Below are 19213 nucleotides of genomic sequence, written 5' to 3'. Positions count from 1 at the left end.
TTTTAACTCAGTTCTACCAGACCTTCAAAGAAAACAGCAATACTCCTCAATTTATTCCATGAAGTAAAGAAGGGGGTAATCTTTCCAAAGTAATTATATGAAGCTAGTATCATCCTGATATCAAAAACAAAAATAAAAAGGCATGTCAGAAATTTTCAGATCAATATTCCTGATGATTATAGATGAAAAAATTCTCAATATAATACTGGCAAGTTACCTATGAAGACATATTTAAAAGCTAGTGTACTGTGCTCAAGTGAGGTTCCCAGGGAGCAAGGCTGTTTCAACATATGGAAATCAGTACATATAATTCACCACATCAGCAGATTTAAAGGCACAAATCACAGGATTATGTCAACAGATGCCAAAAAGGCATTTGACAAAATAGAGCATTCATTCGTATAAAAAAAATAGGGATCGTAGGAATACACCTCAACATTGTAAAGGCTGTGTATGCTAAACCCAAGGCCAACATCATTCTAAATGGAGAATAATTCAAAGTGTTCCCTCTAAAAATCAGAACAAGATAGGAATGTCCTCTTTCACTTTTTCGATTCAACATAGTTCTGGACACTTTAGTCAGAGCAATTAGACAGAAAAAAGAAAATAAAGGGATATGAATGAAAAAAAATTCAAACTATCCCTATTTGCTGACAATGTGATTCTATATTTAATACACACAGAAATTCCACTAGAAATTTTCTAGAATAAATGAATTCAACAAAGTAGCAGGATATAAAATTAACACCCATAAATCAATTGCTTTCCTATATACTGGTGATGAATAAAAGAGAAATTAGAAAACTCTCTTGAATGGTAGCCTTAAAAATAAGAGCCTTAAAAAAAACAAAATATTTGTGAATCAACCTAACCAAATCGGTGGACAACCTCTACAATGAAAACTACAGAACTCTAAAGAAAGAAGTTGGAGAAGACCTGGGAAGATGGAAAGATCTTGCATGTTTTTGAATGGGTATTTTAAAAATGACCAGACTACCAAAAAGTGCTATACAGATTTAATCCAATTCCTATTAAGGTTCCAGTTGTGTTCTTCATAGAAATAAATACATCAGTCATGAAATTTCATTGGGAAAATGAAGAAACTGGGAATAACCAAACCATTCCTCCATGAGAAATGTGAAGCAGGAGGCATTCCAATACCAGAACTTAAATTACACTCCAGAGCAATAGTAACAAAAAAGACATGGTATTGGCACCAAAACAGATAGGAAGACAAATGGTACAGAAGAGAAGATGTATAGACAACCCCACATACATACAGTTATCTCATACTAGAAAAAGACACCATAAAAACACATTGAAGAAACAATAGCATTTTCAACAAATGGTGCTGGAAAACAGGAATTCCATATGTAGTAGATTGAAATTTAACTCCTATATCTCACTCTGAACAAAATTCAACTCAAACTGGCATTAGACCAGAAACATTGCATTTACTAGAGGAAAATGTAGGACAAACTCTCTATCATGTCAGATTAGGAACCAATTTCCTCAACAAGACTCCTAAAGTGAAGGAAATAAAATCATGAATTAATAAATGGGATGGTATCAAACTGAAAAGCCCTTTACAACAAAGGAAACAATCAAGAACATGAAGAGACAGCCCACAGAATGGGAGGAAATCTTTGACTCCTACTCTCAGATAGAGCATTAATCTCCAGGATATACAAAGAATTCAAAACACATAACACCAAACAACCCCAAATAACCCAATCAGTAAATGGGCCTCATAACTAAAAAGACACATCACAAAAGAAATGTGATCAGTTTTTAAATATATGAAAAAATATCCAATATCACTAGCAATTAGAGAAATGCAATTAATACTGCACTGAGATTTCCTCTCGCTGCAGTCAGAATGGCAATTATAAAGCCTACAGTAACAATAGATGTTGGTAATGACATGGGGGAAATGTTACACTCATACATTACTGGTGGGCCTGAAAATTGTTGTAGCACATTAGCAGTATGGCAATTCCTCAGAAAACTAGGAATGGATCCACCATTTGACAAAATTATCCCACTCTCAGCATATATCCAGAAGACTTAAATTTGGCCTACTACAGTGATATGGCCACATCAATTTTACAGTAGTTCAATTCTTAATACCTAAGCTATGAAACTAACCTAGATGCCTTTCAACAGATGCATGGATAAAGAAAATGTGGCACATATACAATGGACTATTATTCAGTCAAAAGGAAGAAACAAATTATGGCATTTGCCTAGTAAATGGATAGAACTGGAGACTATCTTGCTAAGTGAAATAAGTCAATCCCAAAATCCTAAGGCTACATGTTCTTTCTAATATTGGATGCTGACTCATGATAGGCAGAGTGATGGAAGAGAGGAGGTTCACTGGATTGGACTGTGTACAGTGAGGGCAAGGAGGGAGAATAAGGGGTGGGAATGACCGCAGAGTGAATCAGACCTAATTTTCCTATGTTCATATATGAAAGCACAACCAATCTAACTCCACATCACGTACAACCACAAATACAGGAAAAGATAGTCTATGAATGAATGATATGTGAAAATACATTCTACTGTCACAATAGCTAAGAACCAAAAATAGGCATATGACCACAATATAATGCAACTATTTCACACCTTCCTATTCTCCTGAAAGATCTAAAATTATCACACTATGGCAACACTGCCACAACAATATTTACAGTAACAAATTCATAATAGCTATATTATGTGATTGACCCAGGTATATCCAGGTATGTTATATACATACACACATGTAGATGTATATGTACACATAAATGTACATGTATATGTATATGATATAAAATATATATTGTATTGCATATTTGTTACATAATATGTATTATATACATGACAATATGTAAATTAATATATACTATAGATACATAAATGATATATATATTCCACATATAAAACAAATAAAATTATTTAATTTGTTGGTAAATGGGTGGAAATAGAGAATATCCGCCATGTAAAATTTAGCCAAACTCAGAAACTCAAAGGTCAAACATTTTCTCTTAAAAATGGAAGTTAGAGTAAAATAAAGCAAGGAGGGAGGGAAAGATAACATGAGTGACCAATCAAATGCAAACTCACGGATGAGCAAAATGATGTTCAGCAGAGGAGAGGAAGAAGAATGAGGGAGCATGAGAGGCAAAGAGGGAGGTCAAGGGGGTAAGAACTGAAATTAATTTCCATCCACATCAGTTTGTCAGGATGAAACCAAGTCCCATGTATAACTATAAAACTATTATAATAATTTAAAATAAAGTAAATGCCAATTTCTAAATTCTAAACTTTAATCTATTTCAAAGAGATTTATAATTTATTGTATAGGCCAGATTCTTGTAAATTAATAGAAACTATCAAGAGAACCATAAAATCTGTATAAGAATATACTCTAAAACAGGAATTGTACACTTATTTATTGAGGAAAAGTAGGTCATCTAAGTGAATGCTACATTTTGACAGCAGCAAACAGAACACTCCTCCATGCTATGCAGGAGGCACACTGCACACCCTCACCACACAGTAATGGGGCTCAGAGGGGCACATTGATTCCTAAGAGAAGCTTAAATTTCATATTTCTGAATGAGTCTCCTTAATTTTAAATATGGGCAACTTTTAGAGGTAAACTAAATATATTCATGAGTTTAAAAAAATGAAAAAGATGAAGAGACCTTTCAACAACTGTTTGCATTCTAATTAAAAAAAAAAAAAGCCTGCATAAAAATCCACATTTGTTGACCAATGTCACAGTCAAAATAAACATAGTTTAAGTATTTTGCAAATAATGGTGTCTGGTGTAACCTTGGTTTCGGCTTCCAAATTCACATTTAGTGAAATCAGTTTTTCCAATAAAGATGGTGACTTCAAAGCAACAGCCAGGTGGAGAGTTGTTTCATTCCTGATGTTGTGAGCATGTGGATTGGCACCATGTTCTAACAGGATATTTGCACACCGCTCTTCGATGTACTGTAGTGTCTGTTGGTTTTATACCAAGAAATAAACTATAAATTTTGAGAATCAAAGAAAAACATTTCATATGTTTTACTAATTAGTCACATTTAAATTGAATTAATCAATTTTTCTCCTAAACATTTCAGTCAAATTTTTTCCTACAGAAACCCATGGCTACCTCTACCTTCATGAATGGTATGTTGCGATCAAGATCACTGAGGTCGATCTTACAATTCTTCTTTATTAGAAAATCCACCATTTCTGCTTGGCCAAAGGCACAGGCATAATGTAGAGCAGTCCTATGAAAGTAAGAGGCTTTGTTAAGACCTTATAAAATACCTTCTCAAAAATCTACAATTATTAATGAAATTATAAACATTAAATAACAGGCAAGTCCTCTACTATCTTCTGAGGAAAGTACAATATTTACCAGCTGTTATTACATACTGAATTAATGAATTATCAGCCTATTCTATTGACTTTTTCTTTTACTCTTCTTTTTTTGGTACTTCTAGGGTTCAAACCCAGGGGCACTCGACCCAAAATCCATATCCTTAGAACTTTTTATTATTATTACTTTTAATTTTCAGGCAGAGTCTCACTAAATTGCCCAGGCTGGCACTGAACTTGTAATACTTCTGCCTCTGTCTCCCAAATCACGAGAATTATAGGCATGAGCAACTGTGCCTGGTCCCTCTGATGTTTTATTTTTGTTTATTCTGTTTTTGTGGTGCTGGGGATGGACCTTAGGTACCTGGAGTCTCCTAGGTAAGAGCTTTACCACTGAACCAACCACATTCTAAGCCCAGAGCATCCCACTTACCTGTAAAGAGCATGGCCCTTGAATCTAGTTCAACAATGGCTGGAATTCTACTTTAACCTCTGTGACTCACTAGTTAGCCCTCCTATCCCTCAATTTTATCACCAATAAAATAAGGATTAAAGTTAGTAGTTATCTCCCAGGATACTACAGTGATGCTTAAATGGGAATCTATGCAAAAATGTGAACAGTTTCTAGAACAAGCGACAGTTCAATAATTGTTGCCTTCTTGGCTACTGTAATCATTACTATTACTACAAATCAAAAGAGTATTTCAATTAATAAAATAGTACTATTATAGTGAATTTACAGATATCTTATAAGGACTATGTATTTCAGTCAATCTTAGATGCTCTTTTTTCTATCATTTTAACATCACTGACTTTGAGATGCCACTAAAATTTAGGCCGCATTACAAGTATAATTGGGAACATTCAATTTTTTTATTCATACATGAAATAAAAAACCATCACATAATCCACAGTGCCTTACTTTGAGTGAAATGTAATGCAAACAAGAGGTCTATAGTGGCTCTAGTCATATGGGTGGCATTTAATTTAATATTAGTTCTTAAGATTATTATAGGTAAAAAGAGATGAATGATAAAACAACAATAAAAGACCAAATTTAAAATAAAATAATCCTTGATTTTATTTTTTTCCAAGTAACTTAGAGTGACAGGAAATGTAGGACCCAAATGAACTAGCATGGTTAACTTTATTCAATATTTAGACTTACAGGATACATGAAAATCAGGTATTTCCAATGTTCAATATTTAATACTGCCCTAACTTTTAAAACAGGCAGTTTACAGTTTCCTACCTCCAGATGTGCTTCTGTGTGAGGAAAGGGTTTACTTGATATCAAGTCCTATCTCTTCAGTTTTAAATTTCTGATGTAGTAAACATAAAGCTTATAGGGAAGAGTTTTAAGAGACATTATGTAATGATATACCAGGTATTCAGTGTATGGGTATAAATGAATAGAATAAAAGAACAGGTAAGTATGCTTAAGTTCAGTTTTTTAAGCAAAACTTAGGAAGTAAAGCAATACTTTGGCAGTAGTAATAATCTTTAACACTTGCTTTCTTCTTTTTTGTCAGTATGCCACTAAAGTAGATTAACCTACAATTACATTTATGTAACAAACCCTACATATAAAAGTGTATGTGTAATACCTATAAACAGATGAAAAGTTTTCTTTTACATTACTATGTAGAATACATTTCTATGTAGAAAACACAAATTCCTCTTTATACATTTTGTGTTGGCAAGGACTGTCCTTAGAAAGAATGAAGTGAAAAGAAGACTTCCTTTATTTCTACCTCTTTAAAAACTTTTATTTCTTTCATTTTGGTGCTGGTGATTAGACACATGCCCTTTAGCTTGCTAAAGTCAAACTGACTTAAACCAGACAAAATACACTTTTGCAGATGCTCAAGTGATTTATGGATATTGGAAAAAACATTTGTGCCCTTAGTAAGAGAAGAAATTTAATTCTAACATTAAATGAAATACATTTCTCAGCTATAAAGTTTTGAGGATGCAAGAGGAGTTGTACTTAGACTCTGCTGCTTAAGGTTAAGCTGCATAACACTCCTCAACTAGATGACTGTTGGTAAGTTCTGTGCAACGTTTAAAAATGTATACATCCCTACCCACCAATTCTAGTATACTAAATATTTTCCCATATATTTGCATACTTTGTATTTTATCCTGTTCTAGGCACTAATCTTTTGGCTGTTGGCAAAAAAGTAATTAGTGAAAGTTTATAATGTTTTTTGATACCCACATTGGCAAGTCTTTGTTCATTACAAACATTTTCATAGTGTTATCATGACCTTAAAATACTGCATGCATGTGGGACTCCAAAATGTTATAACTTTGATATTTTATTATTTTTTAAATTTTTGCAATATTGATAACCATAGAAAGATCTCACATTTGGGGACAAGGAGTATTCCCTTCCACAAAACCACCATCAGGGCCCAGGCCCATATGGATATCCTTAGTCCCTTGGGAACAAGGCAGGGCAAGAGACATTAGGGTAGCAGCAGGCAGCCTGTGCAGACTGGAACCTTATGTATACTGCTCCCTTGGCCCTGGTGACTGAAAGTCTGCACTTCCTGGATGCTATGTAGCAATGCTCTGTTCTCCCTGCTTACATAAACAGACAACAGTAAGGTACAACTACAGGAAACTCTATTGGAATAGAGGAACCAGCAATGCTGTGCACAAAGCTTTTGGCAGATTATTTTTAAGTGTAGTCTGTCAAAGTGGTGACAAAATTGGAAAAGCATCATGTTTGGTGCTTTGGAAAGTGGGCAATCTGCAAGTGAACTTTATTGTCTGCTCTCTTGAAAAGTAACAATGAAGTCTTTGCAGAAAACTCAGGGCTCTTCCACAAGTCTTGCTCTGAAGACGGTTGGCTGGTGAAGAGGACAAGTTATCCTTCAGAATTTGATTAACTTGTGAGTCAATTCTGTGAGAAGCAAGTTTTTTCTTCTTCTTTTGTAACTTTCACAGCAATGTTATAAACAAAAGAAGAAAAAACAGTGGAGCCATATTCTCCATTCAAAGAGTTCTTATAAGTTCTCTCAGTAGACAACACATAGTGGATTATATCTGAAGAAATCTTTTTTAGCCCTCATGTTGCCAGATTATGAGCAATATTTTTCTCATTATGTACTTTTCTCCAATGTATATAACGTACTTTTGAAAGTATGTACATTAACATTAAACTGCTACGTGTACTTAACTGTTGAACAGTCTACAAGGAAACCAATTGAAATTTTGCTTTTGTTTTGTTGCTCATTAAGAGGGCCTGGGTGCTAGACCTCCAAGGTTTGCAGGTCCCCAGTACAGAGACCTCCATGGGGGTCTGAAAGTCGTCTTCTGGTGAAAGGAGAGCTGTTCTCCCTTCTGCTCTGCCCCACGAACAGAGCCTGAGTGATGCAGCCCCATCAGTCCTTCTTCCCCCAATTGGCCCCTTGTCCTTCAGCCCCTGTCCTCACAGACACCCCCATACCTGTGTCTTTTATCAGGTTCATCAACATCACCTCTCTCAGATAAAAAAATGTTTTACTGCAGCTAAATTGCCAATCTTCACAGCCTCATGGAATCTGTGAATCTTGCCCTCCAAGCATAAGGCAGACAATTTCTTATGGGCTGACTTCATCAGGAAGCCTTGTATATCCCTTTCTCCTGGGGACTTCCTCAGTCTCTGACTTAATCCTCCAGAACAGAAGGAATCACTGCCAAGTGCCCTAACTGAGCAGTTACTGTCAACAGTGGAAAAGCCGTTGCCAAGCAACCCCATAAACAAAACTGCCAGCAGTGGAATCTGATGGCCAGCAGTGATGGGCGCCATAAGGATTTGCCACATCACGTTATATCACTTTTACATTATGATATGGAGAATTTATTAATATTAAAACCCACAGAAGAACTGAAATATCATATAGGTTTAAAATACAGATAATACATTAGTATTAATGCCACAGTGCAGTTATTTTATCAGTGTTAATGATATATGTGGACATTATATTATTATTAAAAGATACAGGGAGCAATCATATTAGTGATAAATGATATTTTTAACTTTATCATATTAGAATTAAAGGCCACAATTTATACATGATATTATTATGTGATGCTGTGCTATGGATATAACATGAATACTAAAGACCACAGGGCATGCCCTATTATCAGTTTTTAAAGCTATAATATGGATACCATGTCAGTACTGAGGGTCACAAGGCAGTTTTCTTATCAGTTTCCAATGCTACAAGGTGGATTTCAAATGAGTACTGAAGTCCACAGGTCATCTATTTTATCATTTTTACATGCTACAAAATGGAAAACATGTTAATATGCAAGGCCACCAGGCAGCAATTTTATCAAGTTTTGATACTATAATATGGACTTCATGTTCCCAATAAGGCCACAGGCGTGTAAAATGGATTATCATTTCTACAAATGCACAAGGCAGCCTTTACATTAGATTTGGATGTTATAGTATGGATAGCATAATAACATAAAAGGCCACAGGGAAGCAATGATATTAATTTTACACGCTACATTGTGATACCAAAATAGTATTATAACCAGAATAAGTTATATTAATTTTACTTGCTACACTATGGATATTTTATTATGTTACATTAAAGGGTATATGGCAGCTGTTATATTAGCATTAGGTGGTTACTATGGATATCTTATTAGCATTAAAAGCCACAGGTCATATATTATATTAGTTTCTTATCTTATAATATGGATATGACATTAATAATTAAGCTCAGTACACATAAAACATGGATTAGCATTTTAGTGTGAAAGGCTGCCAGGTAGCTATTATATATTAGTTTTGGATGCTAAGTCATGTATACTATATTAACATTAAAGGCAACAGTGAATCTAGCATATTAATTTTACAAGCTATACTATGGATATCTTAATAATAGTAAAACCACAGGGCAGTTATTAGCTTTACATGCTATGGTGTGGATATTACCTCAATATTAATAGCCACAGGTTAGCTCTTATGTCTCTCTTATATGCTACAATATGGATAGTTTATTAATAATAAAGTTCACAGGGCAGCTATAGTATTAGTTTTAAGAGTTTATACAATGGACAATATATTAGTATTAAAGACAACAATGCATTTACTATAGTACTTAAGAGTATATACATTACGTAAGTATTAAGAGCCAGTAGACTGCTATTTTATTAGTTGTAGATGCCATAGTTTGCATATCATGTAAGTATTACAGGTCACAAGGGAGCAATTACATTATTTTTGATTGGCTATTATATTAATATGGTCATAGGCAAGCTATTATATTAAATCTAATTGCTACAGAATGTATGTACTATATAGTATAGTATTTAAAAATCACAGGGCAGCTACTATTTCATGTTCAGGGGGCAAGTTTTGATATGTTATTAATATTAAAGGCCACAGAACAACTATAATATTAGTTTTAGAGTTCACATTGTGAATATAATATTATTAAATGCCACAGGATAGTTATTATATTATAGGCTACCTTATGGATATTGCATTAGTCATAAAGGCCACAGGACAGCTATTTTAAGAGTTTTAGATGCTACTATATGGATATTATGTAGTATTAAAAGGCCACAAGGCAGCTATTTCTTCAGTTTTTAAGGTCACAAGTCACAATATGTATACATACTAATATTAAATGCCACAGGACATCTCTTACAGTATTTTAAGGTGCTATAGTACACATATTTCATTAGTATTAAAGTCCTACATTCAATTATTGTGTTTGTTTAACATGCTATAATGTGGATATTATATTAGTATTTATGTCCACAGGGCAGCTATTATACTAATATTCAATGATACACTACTGATATCATGCTAGTATAAGGCCATGGGTACCTATTATATTGATTGTAGATACTATGGTATGAATATAATATTACTACTAAAGACTATAGGGCAGCTATCGTATCACTATTAGATGGTACAGTTTGTATACTATACTAGTATTGAAGGTCACACTGTGGCTATATTAGTTTTAAAAGCATACAGCAGAGCTGGATGCAGTGGCACAGGTTTGAAACCCCAGTGGCTCAGGAGGCTAAGGCAGGAGGATCACAAGTTCAAAGTCAACCTCAGCAACTTAGCTAAGTCCTAAGTAACTTCACAAGACCCTGTCACAAAAAAAAAAAGAATAAAAAAAAAAGAGCAAAAAATATGCTTCAGGGGTTCAATTTCTGGTAACAAAACCCAAAAATGAACAAAGGAAAACCATTCTTTATTATAGATGGTTATTTTAGTTATTTTAATATTAAATATCACAGTGCAGCCATGATGCTATAGTATGAATGTTACATTAATACTGAAGTCCATATGACAGTTATCATATTAGTTAAAGAAGTATATTACATATTATTTAAGGCCACAGAGCAGATATTAGATCAAATGGCTATACATGGATTTTATATTAATATTAAAGACCTAAGGACAGCCAATATATTAGTATAAGATGCTGTAGTATACATGTTATATTAATACTAAAGGCCAAAGTTCAACAACTATATAAGCTATGTTATTGCATCAATATTACTTTAACACAAAGACCAGAAGTCAGCCATTATATTAATTTTCAATCTTATTCTCTGCATACAATATTAGTATAAAAAGACACATGGCAGCTATTATATTAATTTTAGATAGCAAAGTATGGGTATTACATTGATGTTTAAGGTCAAAGTCAGCTATTTCATCAGTTTGAGGTACCACTGTCTGGCTATCATATTACTATTAAAGACCACAGGACAAATATTAATGTAAGATGCTATAGTATATATATTATATCCAAATTAAAAGATTCAGGGCAGTTGTTAGGTTTATTTTAGATGTTATAGTAAGGGCATTATAATTGTATTGAAGGTCACAACATAGCTATTTTATTAGTGTTAGATGTGACAATATGCATGTATTAATGTTAAAGGCCACAGACCAGCTATCAGTTTTCCATGATGTAATATGGATATCATATCAAGAATAAGGGCCACAGGGCAGTTGCTATATTAGCTTTAGAGGCCAGAGAATGAATATTTGACTAATGTTGGAGTCTAGAAGCAATTATATTAGTTTCAGAAGCTATTATATGAAGATTATATTAATATTAAAAGGCACAAAGAAGCTATTACATTAGTTTTGCATACTATAATATGAATATTACATTAGCATTAAAGGTCACAGGGAAGCTATTAGTTTTAGATGCCAAGGTATGGATTTAAATTAATAATGAAAGCCACAGGACAGCTATTATGTTATTTTACACTGTATAGTAAACATGTTATATTAATATTAAAGTTAAAATGTCAGCTACTATGTTAGCCTCGGATGCAATAATATGGATATAATATTAGTATATAAGGTTACAGGACATATATTACATTAGTTTAAATTGTTTAAGTAGAGATATTACATTAAATAAAGACTACATATCACATTTTATGTTAGGTTTTGATTCTATAGCATGGATAGTACATTAATATCAAAGGCCCAAGGTATCCACTGTAATGTAATACAGATACTACATTACTATTAATAGCCACAGGGCAGCTATTCTATTTGCTTGAGATGTTAGAGTATGGATATTATTTTTCTACAAAAGGATACAGATCAGTTATTACATTTGTTTTGGACTTTATAACATGGATATTGTATGAATATTAATAATCACAGAACAGCTATTATATTAATTTTAGATGCTATATTATGGATATTACATAAATATCAGAGGCCACAGGACAGGTATTGTATTAATTTTAAAGAATGCAATACGTTTATCATATTAACATTAAAGGTCACAAGTCAACCCTTATACTAGTTTTAGATCCTAAAACTAGCATGGATATAATATGAGTACTAAGGGCACAGGATATAGATGGTATTAAGATATCATATTATAGATATTATATTAATGTTTAAGTCCACATGGCACCTATTATATTAGGTAAACATGCTATCATATGGATATTAAGTTAATATTAAAGAACACATGGCATCTATTATACTAACTTGAGAAGCTGTAGGATACATATCCCATTTAAAGGTCATAGGCAGTTTATATATTAGTATGAGATTCTATAGTCTGGCTATAACAGTAATATCAAGGGTCACTGGTCAGCTATTACATCAGTTTAGTTATAGAGGCTATATAATGGATATCTCATAAGTATTAAGGGTTGCAGGGTAGTATTCATATTAGACACTTCAGTATGGACATCATATTAGTATTAGAGGCAAATATATTGGAGGTCAGTGCTATTGATGAACATTACTTAGTAGTAGAGGACACAGGGGCATCTATTAGATTAGATGAGATGAGACAGTTTGTATAGTACATTAGTTTTAAGGTCCACAGGACCTTAGACTGAAATGGTACATTACATATATAATACTACTGTAAAAGATAGCAAAGCAGCTATTATATTAGTGTTGGATGTCATAGTATGGATATTTAATTCATATAAATGCCACAACACAGCTCTTATATTAATCTCTGATACTATGGAATGAGTATTATAATACTTTTAAAGCCACAGGACAATTACTACATTAGTTTTAAATGGCACAGGATGCACATCTTTAGTATTAAAGACCAAAGAATATAATACCTATTCTATTAGCTTTAGATTTTACAGAATGGATATCATTAGTATTAAAGATCACAGGGCACCCATTATAAAATTTCAGTACCATAGTGAATCTCAATTAGTATTGAAGGTCACACAGAAGCTATTTTACTAGTTTTACAGTCCACAATATGATACTATATTAGTATGAAAGGCCACATAACAGCTATAACAGCAGTTTTTGATGCTGTACTATGGATACTATAGTACCATTATAGGCCACAGGACAACTACTATATTAGTTTCTGGGAACACAGTATTGATATTATATTAAAGTAAAAGGCCTCAGAGAAGTTATTATACTAGTTTTAGACGCTATGGTATGGATATCATATGCTTATCATAGGCCACATGGAAGTTATTTTATTAGTTTTAGATGCTACACTATGGATATTATATTATCACTAAACCAAAAGTCAGGTACTATATTGATTTTAGATGCTCTAGCATGGACAGTACATTATTATCAAAGTCCACAGACCAGCTGTTAGAATAGTTTAAGATGCTACTAATTAGTTTTAGATTATATATTATAGATATTATATAACTCTGAAAGGCCATGGGGCAGCTATTTTATCAAGTATAAATGCTCTACTATGGAGATTATATTAGTACTAAAGTCCACTGGACAAATATTAAATTAGCATTAGCTGCTATACTATGAATATTATATCAGTGTGAAGTGCCATAGGCAGCTATTATATTAGTTTTAGATGCCACATAACAGATATCATATTTATATGAAAGTCCACAGGACAGCAAATATATATGTATAAGATGCTATAGTGTGGAGATTACTTCAATATTAAAGGCCATGGGACAGCTATTATGTTAGTTTAACATGTAATAGCATTGATATTTCATTGATGTTCAGGGCCACAGAGATGCTATAAGTTAGCTTTAGATGCTAGATTATGGATATTACCTTAATCTTAAAGGCCACAGGGCAGCTGTTCTATCAAACCCTTCATCCTTTTCACAGGGTGACACGATGTCCTCCATTGGTCAGGTGACTCCCAAACTCTCTTCTAAGTCCATTCCTATTTTCTTTTTCACTTCTGTGTTTTCCTCCTGTTGTTCTTTTCTATGAGTAACATTTTCGTTTAGATTTTTAAGACATTTTGAGCCAGGTGTGGTGGTACACACCTCTAATATGAGCTACTCTGGGACGTTAAGGCAGGAGGGTCACATGTTTGGGAAACCCCCCTGGGCGGCTTAATGACAAGTCTCAAAGTAAAAAGGGCTGGGGATGTTGCTCAGTGGTGGAGCACTGACAGTGTGAGCGAGGCTCTGGGGTCAAACGCCATCACCACAAAATAAAGTAAAACACTATTTTAAAATAATTACAGTCTCCCAGGAAGTTGGTAAAATAATACATTTTGTATACTCTTCACCTAGTTTCCTTAAGTGGCATTGTTTTACATAACTAATACTAAACCAGGATATTGACACTGCTGTGACTGCTTATGAAAGGGAAATGCTCTTGTAAAAGCAAACTGGTTTTACCTTACGTGTATTGACAGTGATTGAACGTGGCTTGGAAGGAAAAGCAGGTCCTGAACTCAAAATCTATAGCTAATTGTAATCCTGTTGATGTTATACTTCAGGTACCCCAAGAACAGATATCTTTGGGAAGGAATAAATTTAAATATGTAGTTGGTGCTTAAGCTAGGTTAAGGCAATCACACCTTTTAAACTAAAGTATCCGAGGAATGAGACTACCTCCCTCATCTTGGTGGCCTCGTGCTAGTTAATAAAACCAGGAGACGAAACAGAAAAAAAAAAAAAAAAACAGATGCAATGGGCAGGAGCTGGGGTTGTAGCTCAGTGGCAGAGAACTCACCTGGATCCTGTGACGCACTGAGTTTGATCCTCACCACTTGAAATTAAATAAATGAAAATAAGGGAATCATGTCCATCTGCAGCTAAAAATAAATAAATAGCTAAAATACATATGTATAAAACATCATTCTAAAAAATGAAATGGGCACAATTAATTGCCAGATGAAAGTTTTAAATAGAAATTTGTGCATTATGAATTAATTAATTTATTCATTTATTTTGGTATCATGGATTGAACCCAGGGGCTTAACCACTAAGCCACACCCCAGCCCTTTTTGCTACTTTATTTAGAGATAGGGTCTAAGTTGCTTAGGGCCTCACTTTGAACTTGTAAGCCTTCTGCCTCAGCCTCCCAAGACACTGGGATTACATGTGTGTGCCACCATACCTATCCAGAAATAAGATTTTGATATCATTCTCTAATCTAAGGAGTCAGGGCTCTTTGAAGAAGTGGCAGATACTAGAACCAAGAGAGTAAGTATAAAGCCAGGGTAACATTTAAGTGTCAGAAAGAACTTGGGACAAAGCAAGAAAATATGCTAAAGGACAACAGGAGATAATTGAAAAAAGATCCTAGTGGAAAGATTCCAAAGGTTAAACCAATAATGAATTGAGGAATGAGGAACTACAGAATTGGATAATAAAATAACAGTGTAAGGTAACTATCCAATGTTCACAGTGATACAAATAAGTAACTGAATAGATAAATAAATGGGTTGACTGGAAACCACTTGTGCAGAAGAATTTCAGATAACTGGGGCACACACTCAGCTATCAAGGAGGTAGAGCTAACTCCCTATTCCTTATGTGCAGGCCATGCAGGGTGACTTCCTTCAGAAGATCACAGACAATGTAGACACACAGAGACAGACACTTCCCAATGAGAAACCTGAAAGGTCCTGCCTCAGCCAGGTGAGCACAGTCAGTACTAGCAGGATATTCCCCTTTCAAGGCCTGAGAACACAGAGATGCTGTCCACCTCTGTGACCTGCCTCCCCCAGACCCGCAGCCCCAGGATAAATATGAAGATAAAAAGTAAACCCCAATAGAGAACAATGAAAAAGTATCTGAAAGACCCTTCTAAACCTTGTTAAGGTCATCGGAACAAGGAAGTTCTGAGAAACTGTTCACCCACAAAGAGAAGTCTATAGGGACAGGAACTGAATGTCATTTGGGATCCTGGATGGGGTCCTGGAACAGGAAGAGGCAGAACTGAGAATTCAAAGGAAATGCAACTGCACTTAGTGACAGCACACTAGTGTTTGTTTTTCATGACACTTTTCCTAGGATGTTAACCCATCTGAGACAGAGCACATAAATCATATCAAGAAAAAAACAAGGATGAGGCTACCTGGGAAATCTCTGCACTTTCTTTGCAATTTCTGCATAAAGATAAAAACTACTCAAAAATCAATCCTTAAGACATAGTTATATGTTTTCAAACACTTGGTTGTTTAGGCAATTACAATTGCTGATAACTGACATTCTAACTTTCTAACTAGTTCTGTATTTTATTAAGAATTCAAAAAGTATTTTAACAGAAAATTAAACCATTTCATCTAATATATGATTCAAGACAGCACCACTTTTACAGGTTTTATGTTGAAATAAGAACACACGTAGGTCAACTTATATTTTTATGCAGTCACTAGATACTAGATCCGGCTTCTAAAAACTTGACCACTTTGCACTAAAATAACATTTTAGAGACTATTTCAATTCAAGACTGAACTTCCTCAACAGAGGGACTTTCACTGTGACTAGATCACTTATCCCAAAGAATCCTTGTCCTATTTTTATTTCTATTCATACTCTTTAGCAGTAATAGATTCAAATTGTTCATTTGACTAATAGTCAAAGACAAGAAAAAGATAAACAGGATTGGCAACCACAGTGGATGATGCCTTGTGAGAAGAAGAGGTTAGAAGGACACCAGAGTCCATTACCTCCATGATGCTCTGCAGGAAGTGAAGAAACTGGGGAAACATAGTCCATGGATGATCTTAGATGCTGCTATGTTTTGGAAAATTACTTTTTCTTTTAGAAATCACAAACCATCATTGGAGGCCCAAACTCTTGAATGGTTCCAAACTGAGTTGAACTTCTAAGTGATTTTATTATCACTCAATCTGGTCATAAAATTTACGATAACTAAAAGATCTAGATGCTGGGCATGAAGCTCAACAGAAGAGCACTTGTCTAGCAAGCGGGAGGCCCTGGGTTCAACCTCCAGCACTACAAAAGAAAAAAAAAGAACTATGTCTTATTTACATAATCAAGTACAAAATGAATAATCACTTCTTCTAGCAAAATGTGTTAGACCTGAAAGAGTGGACACTATCAAAATAAAAATATCCCCTCAGGGTGAACAGTAGTGCCTCATCATAAAGCATGTTCATCTTAAGCATACATCAAAACAACAAAAAAGCCTCTACTGACTGTTAACAAGGGAAAATTGACATGGTCTAGCTTAGGAAAGGACACATTAGAAGTATATGATACTGACATCAAATCCTCCAGGACAAGCCAGGCATTTTGACATGTCTGTTATCCCAGCACTTGGCAGGCTAAGGAAGGGGGATGACATATTTGGGACCCACCCGGGCAATTAGGCAAAACCCTGTCTCAAAATAAAACATTTCAACAGCTGGGGATGTATGTAGCTCAGTGCTTGCCTAGCACATGCTACAATGGTCACTTGGTTCAATTCTCACTGACAAAAAATGGTGCAGGCCAGACATTTGATCACATAACAGGGCAGAAGTCATTATGCCAACCTCCCAAAATGATCAAACTAAATTGCACTGTGTTCAGCTATGTCAAACCCCTGCTTCTACTAATTCAAGTTTGATGATCTTTCAAATATAATAAAAATGGCATGTTCTTTGTTAATAAATTCAACAAATATGAGAGGTGTACATGACTTTGATCTGAAAGCCATAGGGACACTGGTATTATGATAAAACCTAGTCATGGCTCTTGATGGCAAGAAATAAAAGAAAAACTTTCTGATGAATGTACAACTTTAGGAAGACAAATGGATACATTTTCAAAGTTTGAAAATTAGAAAAGAAAATAACTTTCAAAAGATTGTTTTTATAAATATATCGGAATTACAAAAAGCAATGGCTGTCTTGCCTCTTAAATACTATAATGATTTGAGTTCAAAGGATATTTCTAGAGTGGTTTTAAATATCATGCCATAAAATGGCTGACATTAAACATATCACCATTCTACTTCTATCTTCTAAAAAGGATTTGAAATTTTTTTCTTAGAATAATGTCATCTGAATTAGGAAGATTTATTGTAGTGTGTGTCTGTGTGTGTGCGGGCGAACAAAGTCAGGTTTTCTCACATGTTAAGTAAGTGTTCTGCCACACAACTGTGCACACAGTTGACCCACCCTGAGCAGCCTTCGGAAATGCCCCAAGTCGCTCCACCCTTCTTGCCACGCCCTGACTCCCCAACCCACTCTGCTCTGCCCTGCTACTCCTTGCCCCACCCCGCCCTGCCTGGCCTTACCCTGATCCAAGGGTGGCCTGACCCGAGGGCAGCGACCTTACCAAGAAAGGTGCATCACCGATGGCGGTCGCTGCCACAGGATGGGTTGAGCACACAGAGTCCCTGGCCTCCCAGCGGTCTGTGCCCAGCCTCCGAGGCCTCCCTGTCCCGGATTCCCGACCTCCAGGCCCAGATCCCTGGGGTCGGTCCCAGATAGCGCTTCCTCCGCCCCACGACACAACAACCTGAGACCCTATGGAGGGTGGAGGCCTTCCTCCAGGGCGGCCTGACCTGAGGGAGGCGGCCTTCCCGGAGGGCAGCGTCCTGACTCCGGGTCGGCGAGAGGCGGCCTTCCCCTAGGGCAGTTGCGTTACCCAGGCGGACTTACCTGAGTGCAGCAGAGGGCGGCGTTACACGGGGACAGCAGCCTTACTGGAGGGCGGCTGCCTTTCCCGAGGGTGGTCTTCCCAGAGGGCAGGGCGGCGGTCGGACTACCACGGCAGCACTGGTCCATGCAATACGTCTCCGCCAGCGCTGAAGCAGCCAGACGCCAACACCAGACACAAAGTGAGGCGTCCAAAGCACCTGCGCACGCGGAGTGGGCGGGTCTGGACCTGCGCTGTACATCCCGCCTGTCCAGCCCCGCCTGACTCAGCTGCCTGAGAATTAGGCATGCGCAAAAAAGCACCGGCGGCCTGGGCACGCCCCCGCGTGGCTCCGCCCACCGTGGACTTGCCGCGTGTGTCTTGAGTCCCAAACCACCGTGACGTCCGCTTTGGGGACCCAAGGCGCCCTCGGGGAGGAGATCCCGCCAGAGTGAAGCGCTGCCTCCCGCCCTCCTGCCCTTGTCTGGGCACTGGTAAGCACACAGATGCGGCTGATGGTGGT

General features: G+C 35.9%; 1 long non-coding RNA gene across 2 annotated transcripts in view; it reads right to left on the bottom strand.

The window, feature by feature from the left end:
- The window catches only part of LOC124974147 (uncharacterized), a 38641-nt gene extending 19773 nt beyond the window's left edge, over positions 1-18868 (bottom strand). For both annotated transcript variants that reach the window (XR_007106751.1, XR_007106750.1), the window contains exons 1-2: positions 18714-18868; positions 4160-4274 (exon numbers count right to left, since the gene is read on the bottom strand). This is a non-coding gene — a long non-coding RNA (uncharacterized LOC124974147). The remainder of the gene's footprint in view (positions 1-4159; positions 4275-18713) is intronic.
- Between the last annotated feature and the right edge of the window lie 345 nt (positions 18869-19213).

Source organism: Sciurus carolinensis, unplaced genomic scaffold (assembly GCF_902686445.1).
Source record: "Sciurus carolinensis unplaced genomic scaffold, mSciCar1.2, whole genome shotgun sequence".
Taxonomy (NCBI): Eukaryota; Metazoa; Chordata; class Mammalia; order Rodentia; family Sciuridae; genus Sciurus; species Sciurus carolinensis.
Note: the sequence above shows the minus strand (reverse complement) of the source record. Positions and strands in the feature narration are given on the sequence as shown.